Source organism: Triturus cristatus, chromosome 9 (assembly GCF_964204655.1).
Source record: "Triturus cristatus chromosome 9, aTriCri1.1, whole genome shotgun sequence".
NCBI lineage: Eukaryota > Metazoa > Chordata > Amphibia > Caudata > Salamandridae > Triturus > Triturus cristatus.
Genome location: NC_140592.1, coordinates 105779580 through 105790022, shown reverse-complemented (window position 1 = coordinate 105790022; position 10443 = coordinate 105779580).

Below are 10443 nucleotides of genomic sequence, written 5' to 3'. Positions count from 1 at the left end.
TCCTATTCCAGTCTAGGGAGTAGCCAGGCCGCGTGGCACAGGCTGTCCCAGAGATGTCACTCTCCCATGGATAGGCGTGGGGGTTTGTCATCGCTCAGCCAAGAAATCACAGCACCAAGAGCCCGCTCCGGGCCACCGCCTCTCCGGTAGGTATGCACGGCATAGCAAGAGGCAGGTCCAATCGCATCGCCCCGGCGGGGCGCCAGAAGCAGGAAAAGTGTAGCCACCAAAGCAGCCACTGGCCCAGAAGATCGTGAGCACTCCCAGGAAGAGCGCCTGCAGCCCGGTGTGGCGACCACCCCAGGGGGTCTCACTCATGGGGCGGGACCTGAGAGCCCGCCAGCGGCGAGCCGCCCTCTAGAGATTTAATATGTTTGATAATGTCTTGCTTATCTCGTGACGATCTGCTGCCATCCGGAGAAGAAGGATGTCGTGAATGGCGCACCATGGACCACTGTGGTTTCAAAGGAGCCCCACGAGCCTTCACAGAGCGCCGCGTCGGACTAGCTGATGGGGAGTCCGGGATCTGGAGTAGCTGGGCCGCCTCCCGGTAGGAGCGGAGCACTCGGCGTTTGGACTCCCACTGGAAGATGAGAGCGAAGGGGTGGCCCCACTGGTAGCGGATGTGGAGCTCCCGCAGTTTGTCCGTGACGGGCCGAAAGTCCCTGCGGCGCCGGAGGGTTGTGGAGGCCAGGTCCTGGAACAGCTGAACAGGCATGCCTTTATACAGGATGTCAGGTTTGTCTCTGGCTGCTTTGAGGATCGCTTCCTTCTCTACAAAGAAGTGGACCCTCGTCAGGATGTCAGGGATGAGTCCGGGTCTCCCAGGCGGCCCCGAGACCCTATGCGCCCGATCCAAGGCTGGCGGCGAAACGTCATCATCCCCGCGGATCTCCTGGAGCATGTCCGCCACAAATGTCATTATATCGTCCCCCTCAGCCCCAATCGGGACACCCCTGATGCGAATGTTGTTGCGGCGCCCTCTATTTTCCAAATCCTCCTGTTTGATCTGGAGCTCAACGTGCTGTTCCTCCAGGGTCGCCAGTCGCTGCCAGAGGTGCTCCTGGTCCTCCGTGCGGGCGTCCAGGGTCTTCTCCATGTCGTCTACGCGGTCTCCCAGGTCTCCCACTTCTTTCCGGAGGTCCTTGATGCAGGCCTGGACTTCAGTGCGAAGGGACCCAATCTCCGACTTGAGTTCCTGCATGAAAAGCGCCATGAATGACTGGGTGACCGGCTCCGTGGCAGCACCCCCTCCCGACGAGGCCGCTCCGGACTTTCCCCACAGGTCAGCAACCGAGGCATCCTTGGAGGTCGCCGGGGGCTCCTTCCCGGCCTTCGTGCGCGTCATGCTGCAAGTCTGCCAATCGTTTTCGATGAGGCCGAGGTCTAGACGCACTGGCCCGGCGACTTCTCTCCTTCAGGGACCCTTCCACGGGCCACCACCGTGCGCCCTTGAGTCGGCAGGGTCTCCACAGTACCCCGCGTCTGAGCAGCCACAGGACCAACCTATGCCCCAACCCCCAGTTCAGTCCGGTCCAGGGCCCCACAGTGTTCCACAGTCCCCAGTCTTCTCGCCTGCGGGCTCAAAGCCCCTGCGCAAGGCCCCAGTGTAAGCAAGGTGAGCAAAAGGATGAGGGCCCGCAACCCCCCCAAGGAACAACTCACTGCGCACCAGCTGGTGTCGCTGCAGGTCTCCGTCGCGGTTCAGCCCACGAGGGCCAGCGTAGTAGAGTAGTCGGCTGCAGTGCGCTCCTCCGATCTCCGGTGTCGACCAATGGTGCCGGCAAAAGCGTAGCAGGCCTCCAGTGACCCCCGGGGCCGCCCCGTGTTCGACCGCAGGAGCCGCAGGTCGGAGCTCCAGGGCACTGGTCTCCACCAACTCGAGGTCCAAAGCAGGCTCTCAGCCAGTCCCCAGACTCCAGCCGCCCACCTCAGGGCCACTCTTCACCCCACCGAAGGGCTCCCAGGACCGCCACACCACCGGAATCAGGCCGTCTCAGGGGGGCCAGGGGCGCCGCGGCTCCCCGGGTTTTTCACTCCGCTCCGTCCTGCCCCGCACCGCCAATCACCAGGGGCAAGGCAGGCAAGGCAACCGACCTCCGGGCAAGGCCCCAGAGGCCCCCACCACCACCGATAGTCCTAAGGGGGCCCCCAGCGATCCAGGCCCGCCCCTCCGCCGAGTTCTCTTCAGGGGCCTACCCCGCCGCCCAGCCTCGGCCGCTCCTGTCACAGTAAATGGCGGGCAGGTTCTCCCTCGCAGCGCCCTGTTGCTCCGGTGAAGCAGCGCCGTGTCTCACAGCCCGGGTCTCCTCACGGGCCTCGGGTCCCGCCTCACCTCTGTAGTCGCCGTTGTCGTCGCGGGCCCAGCTGGCGCGTCACCATCCGCCGCCTCTCCACTCCGCGCCCTCAGCAGTCCGGCCGGCGGGAAGGCCAGGCCGGGGGAAGATGGCGGCCACTACTCCGCAACGCCGTCCGCAGGAACCCCAGGACCGATGTCCCAGTCAGTCCAGGGCCCACGACCCCTCAGGGCAGCTCCGAAGCAACGGGGATCAACCCTGACGAACTCCGCCGGATCCACTGGGCCTCCACTCTCTCCCCCGCCGCAGATATCCGGCGCTGGTTGCCGGGAGCGGGCAGCAGGTGAAATGCAAGATGGCGGGCGGGACAGCGATCTCCAGCACCCCGCCGTCTCAGCGCCCCGAGCCCTCCGCCGTCTCGGGTCGCGTCCAAGCCCCTCGTCAGGAGCCCCTCGCCTTCAGCCGCACTCAGGCGTTAGTCCGGACCTGATCGCTGCAGGGGAACCACTTAAAGAATGCAAATGACCCCAGCGGCGGCCCGGAGCAGAAGCAGCGCACGTCTCACGCCATTGCCCGGCGAGACCACGCCCCGCCAATGCTCATTTTGTTTGTGTTTTTTTTTCTTCTATGAAAGCACACATTTTATGAAGACAGGCATTGTTTAGAACCCAAAACACATCGAATGCATTGCACTTGTGGTTCCTGGCACTGAAAGGAATTACTTAGTGTGCAGATGTGCTCATTGTGCAAGAGCGGCATGCTGTCACGGACAGAGAGCTGACCCCGTGCCCCATAATGTACGCTGTGGAGAGCAGACGCACAATGTGAGTGACACTACAGCAGACTAGAGGATGATGAGGGCTCACTGAAACCTCCTGCAAGGAAGTATTTATAGTATATGTAATTGAAAGCCAAAGGTCCTGGCTGTCGCCATCTCTAAAAGATGTGGCAGTTTTAGTGGGAGACGTTCCCATTGCTGATTGGTGCAAGGGTTAGATTGACACTGCTTGCAGCCATTCCCCTACCCTGCCCTGAGCTCCCTTCCTTCCCCTTGGTTAAGTCCCAAACCACTGCCTGCCCCTTCTGCCTCTGCCTTCAAAAGGCTTTACAGGCTGCAGGCCGGTCCATCATAATGTGTCCCCACCACCTGATAAGAACATCACGCCCACTAGTGCCTGCCACCCACACTACAGCATTCACCGCGACAATCCTATCCCACACCAGATCATCCCCTACAGTTACTCCGAGCATCCCTTCTCCGGTGACTGCAGGAGGGCAGCAGGCTGGGACCATCTCCTGCTTCAAGATATCCCTCCAGCAGGGCATCCTGGACCACCAAAGCATCAAAGGGGAGCTTCGAGAATTAGGCAAGGCTGCACTCTTTAGCCACCATTGCCAAGGCTTATGTTTCCCTTTAAGACACTCAGTACAAAAATCAAACTGGAGGGAGAAAGAAGAGTCTCTGATCCACTCAGCTTCCTTTTCTCAAGTATTGCAAAAATCAATTGGGGAGTGGATCACTAGTCCTAAAAGAACCAGGGTTCTAACAGTACGTTGTACTGTCTTTGCACACCCTGGTTCTTTTAGGACTAGTGATCCACTCCCCAATTGATTTTTGTAATCCCTTTAAGACACATCATGATTCCAGTGCAACTGAACTTCTTATCAGAATTTGTATGCCGGAAATTAAAATATCCTCAGATAAGTTGGCTCCATGTGCCAGTATGGTGCCATCATATGACATGATTCTGCTGCTACACATGTTGATGTAGCTTAAAAATATTCCAGGGCACCACTAATAACACCAGAGCGCTAAAAAGAATTCCATTGTATAGCCACAACCATCCGGGCTCTTTTCAAATATTGCAAATTCCTGTCAAAAATGATCTTGTGGATATTGGAGAACTTATATTAACTTAACAACGCTGCTAAAAAATAATATTAAAATACTCTTCAGTGTGCTGTGGTGATGCTCTGTGTCTGAGGGTGCTACCCAATGTACGCGAGGCACCGGTTAGTGGGCTAGGATGCTGGTTGTGGTGTAAGGGTGGTGGTCCTGGTGGTTACGAGCGATTCTGCAGCTTTGGTGTTCTCCCGCATAATTCTACACGTGCTGCATTTGTCACATAGTACATCAGCTGCAACGTAGTCTGCTGATTTTTATAAAACAAATTGTTGTTCCTAGAGTAAACGGATCAAAAGTTGTTAAAAACGCAGTGACACGTGTTGCCCTACAGTGGAAGGCCCTTCACAAAGGTTGCCTGGTCACCTTTCAGTTGCGTTTTGCTACATTTCAGAGTTAAATTGGTACTAATGAGGTGAAATATTTGCCCAGACTTTGTTAATGTGTAAAAATGGCAAAACATATTGAATTAATTGTAACACAAAATGTGCTGCATTAAACCACATAATTTGCCTTTTCTTTCTGGATGTTATGTGCATACGTAAAGCGCACTATCACTTGCGAGGCTATCATGCCGCTGTATAATTTAGTGAACCCTGCCGCATAATTCCAATGGCTCTGATTATGAGATTAGGTTTGTTAGGGACAGCCCAAGGGGTGAAATGCGGAGATTCTTTTTCACAAAAAGTGTAGACAGAGCATTGGGTCATTTCCCAGAAGGAGGGGTGAGGGCAGCGCAGTGACAGTAGCGCACATGGATACAAGTCCCAGGGAGTGTGTGGTGGTGTCACATCAGCTAGGCATGGGAAGGAGCTACCCCCAGGAGGAGCTATTACATTCAGGGTCCCTTGTTAGACCCAGCTGGGATTCGGCCAGAGTTATTCCCCCCAGATTGCTTTGCTGCAGCCCAATGTGGAATCATGCCTTCTAGTCTGGTACCCAAGCTGCTCAACGTTGGGGGCCCCAGCCCCTCAGCCTAGAGAGATTGTGAGCTGAAGATTCATATGCGGGATGCTTATTGGGCGCTTTTAGACCCTAGAATGCTTTGAGAATCAAGGGCTTTATATAAATAAAATATTAATAATTAAATAAACAGTGAGCACGCCATTGTATCTCTCTCCCCTCGCTATGTACTTTTGCAGTGGGATTTCGAGTCATTGCACAGACGTCAACAAGCCTTGCAGTCACCGTGTGTTAGTCACAGCCGAATTCTGCCCGTTTATCTGGAGTGTGAAAGGGCGCAGGCCTGCTCTGGGACCGGAAGTGTCTGGCGGTGCTGTGAAACTCGGGTTAAAAAGAGGTAAAACAAAGCCAGGCCTCATCCAGGACGTACGTGCAGCCTGCACTGTCTGAATATTTGTGGTTGATGACTTGGGTCGGGCCATGGAAATGCGTGGTTTGCTCAGGTGCCGGCTGAGGCAAGAACAGACGCCTCAAAGCGCCAAGGTGCCGACCGCCTCGTCGAAGCACGTTCCACCGACAGGCACAGAGCCGCGATGAATTCGTGGGCTCATGAGGGTGGGTGGGTGTGAAGAGCGAGGCTCTGCTCTGGAGGGGGCACGTTCTAAGCCCCTATGCCGCTCAGTGGCCGGCACAGTCGCTGGTGTGTAGATGAACTATAGAGGCGCTCTCTGTCAATACCACTGGCAGCAAGGCGCTATACACGGTAGTAAAAGACACGATCACCAGGGCCGCCTTAACAGCATTATGCAACCCCCCCCCCCCCCCCCCCCCCAAGCAGTGCACCGGGCCCTGCCTCCACTCACTGGAATACAAATGTTTGACGGAAAATTTATGTTAAATTCTGGTCTGCATGGAGCCCCTATGCGCCCTGGCAGCTGCCCAGCATTGCCCATGCTTTAAGATGGCACTGACCATGAGCACACAAGCCTAGTCGACAGCTGGACCTCTATTATGCTAAATCACCACATGTTGCACCACTTGTGGGTCCGGTACTATCAACAGTTCATAGGCCTACCAATACCGCTGAGCCAATCGTACAACCCCTCTCTGCTGTTCTGGTATTGCGGCTCACAAATATATCTGAATGTGTGACATTGTTCTGCATTCTGTCCATCAATAGTTCTTTTTAGGTCTCGCCTGAGCCAGCGCTTTAGCGCTGCTCTGGCGAGAGCTATAGAAAACGGGGATTTGGAAGTGCAAACGAGTGCTTTTCAGGCCCCCAACTACAGTGCATGTGCGCCGGGCGCGCGCACCATTTGGCAGCCTGCGTGTACATTTTGCGGGCGCTTTGATGTTCTCAGTGAGCCGCGCGGCCACTGAGAACATCAAAGCGCCCGTGAAAGTGCTCACCATATGCCAGCCTTCCCTGTGTTGGAGCTTTAAACAACTATAGTGACATCCTGTGTGACTGCAGTTAAATAACAGGCTACTTGGCAAGCTTTTGAGTCCTGCTGAAGCATTCAAATGCCAAGAAATCTTAGTGCACTGGTCCTCCTATTCAGGCCTGGACTCGTTTCAGTTTACACTTCGCTCAGTTCATTGCTTCCACACAGACTGCATTGGTCCATTTTAAAGATGCCTGCTCTGAAATGTACGTGTGGTTTGTGCTTGGACGTTCTCCATTATCACTTCAGCTTTAAAATGGTTGGCTGCTGTTCTTCTTTCTTTTCCATGCAGTGTCCAGTCTCTGCAGCCATTAGACTGTATGTCCTGCAGCACAGGGAACACAACAGTTTTCTCTTGCGTGTTTATGAGGTTTTCTGCCTCTGCCCTCTTTCAAGGTTACCTGACCTGGTAGCGCATTGAAGAGTACATACAGCACACAAGTCCAACGCCCTAGGACGGTTTTCGATTAAAGCCATCTGATTTATAGAAAGTTCCTTTTCAATTACCAAAATAACTTTCTTTTTCCTTTCGTACCTCAGAGCTGATCATAAAGCTTCTCTTATGACTTTTAGTATACATGCATTCAGTATATATGAAATATTAATGATCTAAAATGACGAAACTGACAATATCAACTTCTGAAGATTTTCTTAAGCAAAAGCAGGAAACCAACAAAAGGATTTAGAAATGCAGATGTGCTTTAACCATGTGTACCGCTGATGTCAAGAAAATCCTGTGCTTGAATGGAGCAAATGCTGAGATTCTGGTGCTTCCATCCCCTTTGAGCAGCCACAGACCCATGGAAGCCCACTCTGTACACCTACAAAGAAACCAGCATTTGGCTGCCAACTTCTTGGTTTTTCCCAATTGTTGTTTTCTTATTTATTTTTGTAAACATTTACTACAAAAACAATTCTGTGTCTTCAAAAAGCACAATAAAGCAAGTGGCTAAGCTATATGTCTGCGCAAACTAGTGTGTTCCTATTTTTAAAAGTGAAAAAAAGTCTTTATACACGGTGTTCCAAGGAGATGAAATGGCCATCACACTCCAACACAGGGAAGCATCGCTCCCCACAATAATGTATAATACTCCAGAGCTCCGTAGTGTGAAGTAACAAAGAATTCAAATTCATTCCAAATATAGTCCTTATAATTTTCTTTATTTTCGTCATCTTTTAGGCATCCAACAAACGTTTCAATTCTGTAGCCAACACGTGTTTTGTAATTAAGGTGCATCAACCAATGATTTCCTCAGGGCTACAACAATAAATTAACAAGCATTGGTATAGCCAATAGGTCTCGCTTTTGGGACCTTATAAGTATTTAGTTATGCAACTGTTGCGTAGTTAAACACTTATAAGGTCCCAAAAGCGAGACCTATTGGCTATGCCAATGCTTGTTGCATTTGTTACCCCGAGTGGGACGGGTATGCTCAAACGTGAGTCCCGTGCTCTCCATGCCACTGGAATCAAGCTATCCTGGCTGAAGAGGGGTGAAACCCTGAAACCGGTCCTAGGATGCTCCTAAGATGCTTGTTTCCAGTCCAAGGAGGACCTGGCCTGGCAGTTCGGGCTGGACTGTTCCCATTGGGCACAGGGTCAAGACTAATTTGCATATGGCTGGGTCCAAACTGAAATGGCATGGTGAGCAAAAAAACGATGGATTTAGGCCCAGATCTCTGTACCGGGGTGAATGTATGACATTGTTCTGCATTCTGTCCATCAATATTTCTTTTTGCATAGTACACCAAGTTGTGGCCCCCAGCACTGTCTGATTCCTATTCCCTGACTCCCAGAGGCCTGTCAGTGGTATACTGTAGTGTACTGCAGCATTTTTATAGTGCTCGGTACCTCTATGTGGGGCACTCAGGCGCTTACCCACACAGATAGCATGCTACACCGTGTGGGATGTGTGGTTTGAGAGGGTGTGTTTTTCTTTTGAATAGTGTTCAAGTTGTAGAAAAAGAGACAGGGCTCTCGTCAGGAGGCCACTGCAGGTTACATTACACATTACCCATGCCATGCTGCCAACGATAGTAACAACACAACTACGAACCATCACACTCCTACAAGTGTGACAATCCAGACTATTCCAGGCTCCCAAAGCTATAAGATGGGCTTGGGCAGCAGGTATTAGTAATTATTAGTAATTTTAATGTATATTGAATTAATAATTGACTGTTGTTCTGGCCATCTCTAAATTAGCCAGACATCGCCACCTTGTGGCGGACTGTCACATGCACCGGTGTGGACAATTAAGTGGAGAGCACTGGAAACCACTGGCTCAAATTAAGCACTATATTTTCAGGTTATGCACGATAACTACTGAGGTGCGGTTTTCATTTTATCGGACGCAGTGCCTGGCGGTGCGATAGAGGAAGGTATGGGAGTGATAGACTCACAATTATAATTATAATAAGGACTAACCAGCTTAGCCACAGAGGAGGTGCTGTGAGCCCATACACCAACAATGGTGGGAATGAGAGAAGGCCCAGTGATCCATTTGGCAACACGTGCCAGTCAGAGATGCTGTTGAATGAGTAAAAAGACACAGAAAATGCAAGAATGGGTATTGGTGTCATAAGCAGTATCCTTGGACCATTTCATTTATTTATTTACCTATAAATACATCTCCGCCATGGGCAAAAGTCGTGAGTGGAAGCAGGTGTTCGGAGTCAACCCACTGTTTTTAGAAAGGGAACTCACTACCCTTAGCTGGAACCTGAGAGGTGTGACCTTGTGCTCCAGCACTGCAGCTGATTGCATTTGTAAACACGTTGAGTTTAACTTGACTTAGGGATGTTTGTAAACCTCCATCTCACTTGCAGCATCCCCTTTATTTGTGCGGATGGCCCAGTAGGGGGTTATGTTTTAATCCCTTAGCTAAGGAACAGAGAACTTGACACAATTGTTTAACCAAACTCTAAATGTGAAACAGTTTGTGGTAGATAAATACCACCAGCAGGAAACAAACACACCTTAAGAGAAAGATTAATGCTTAATAAAACACACAGCAGATTTTGTTTGGCCTCTAAAAGCAGTTTAAACATGTAGTTTACAAGTTCCATGTATCTATTTAAAAATATTGTCACTTTCAGCTATTTCCAAACTGTTCGACCTTTGTATGTGTACTTGATTTTTAAAAGGTAAAACCAAAAATGCTCTTTTCCTATTTCTTTGTGATCATGTTAATTTGCTGTTTCTGTAAAACAGGCCCTCAACCTTTTATGTAAGGATTATTATAAGAGCATGACAACACTACTTGTGACATCACTTTCTGGGTCGTCATTTGGGAATTCGATATAATGATTAGGCCCTTCACTAATTTCCTTAGGACTTGTGCCCTGCCTCAGCCCTAACTGTGAGAAGGTGGCTTGGTATATGCTGTCCACTAATTAAAGTGGGCACCTTGTACTAATCCACACATCCCTTATGATGTATGAGGCCAAAGATAATCTTATTGAAAGCTATCCTAGTCGTAGCTATGGAGAGCAGCCTTCAGGCTTAATCTTGAAGGAATGTAAAGCAGCTTGTTTTACCAGAGTATCACCTGCTGAATGACTAAATGAAGGAGAACCACACAGTAGTTATATAAAAATATGTATTTATTAATATAACACTCTCTACTATCCTCTACACGAGGATAGAACACAAAGCACACAATACGAAATTAATAGAACAGTTGTAAGTAGCACAATACACAGCGGGCTCCAGGGGGAGACCGAACTATATACTAAAATAGTGATATAATAATCACAACTTGACTAGACACAGTGCCTAGAGCACGTAGAATCGCTGGGACCCCAAGGAACCACCCAAGGTGATGACTGTCAGAGTACCTCTGGTCAGCGTGGAAGTAGAACGCAGCTAATTACCCAAAGCCCTCTCCAGAACG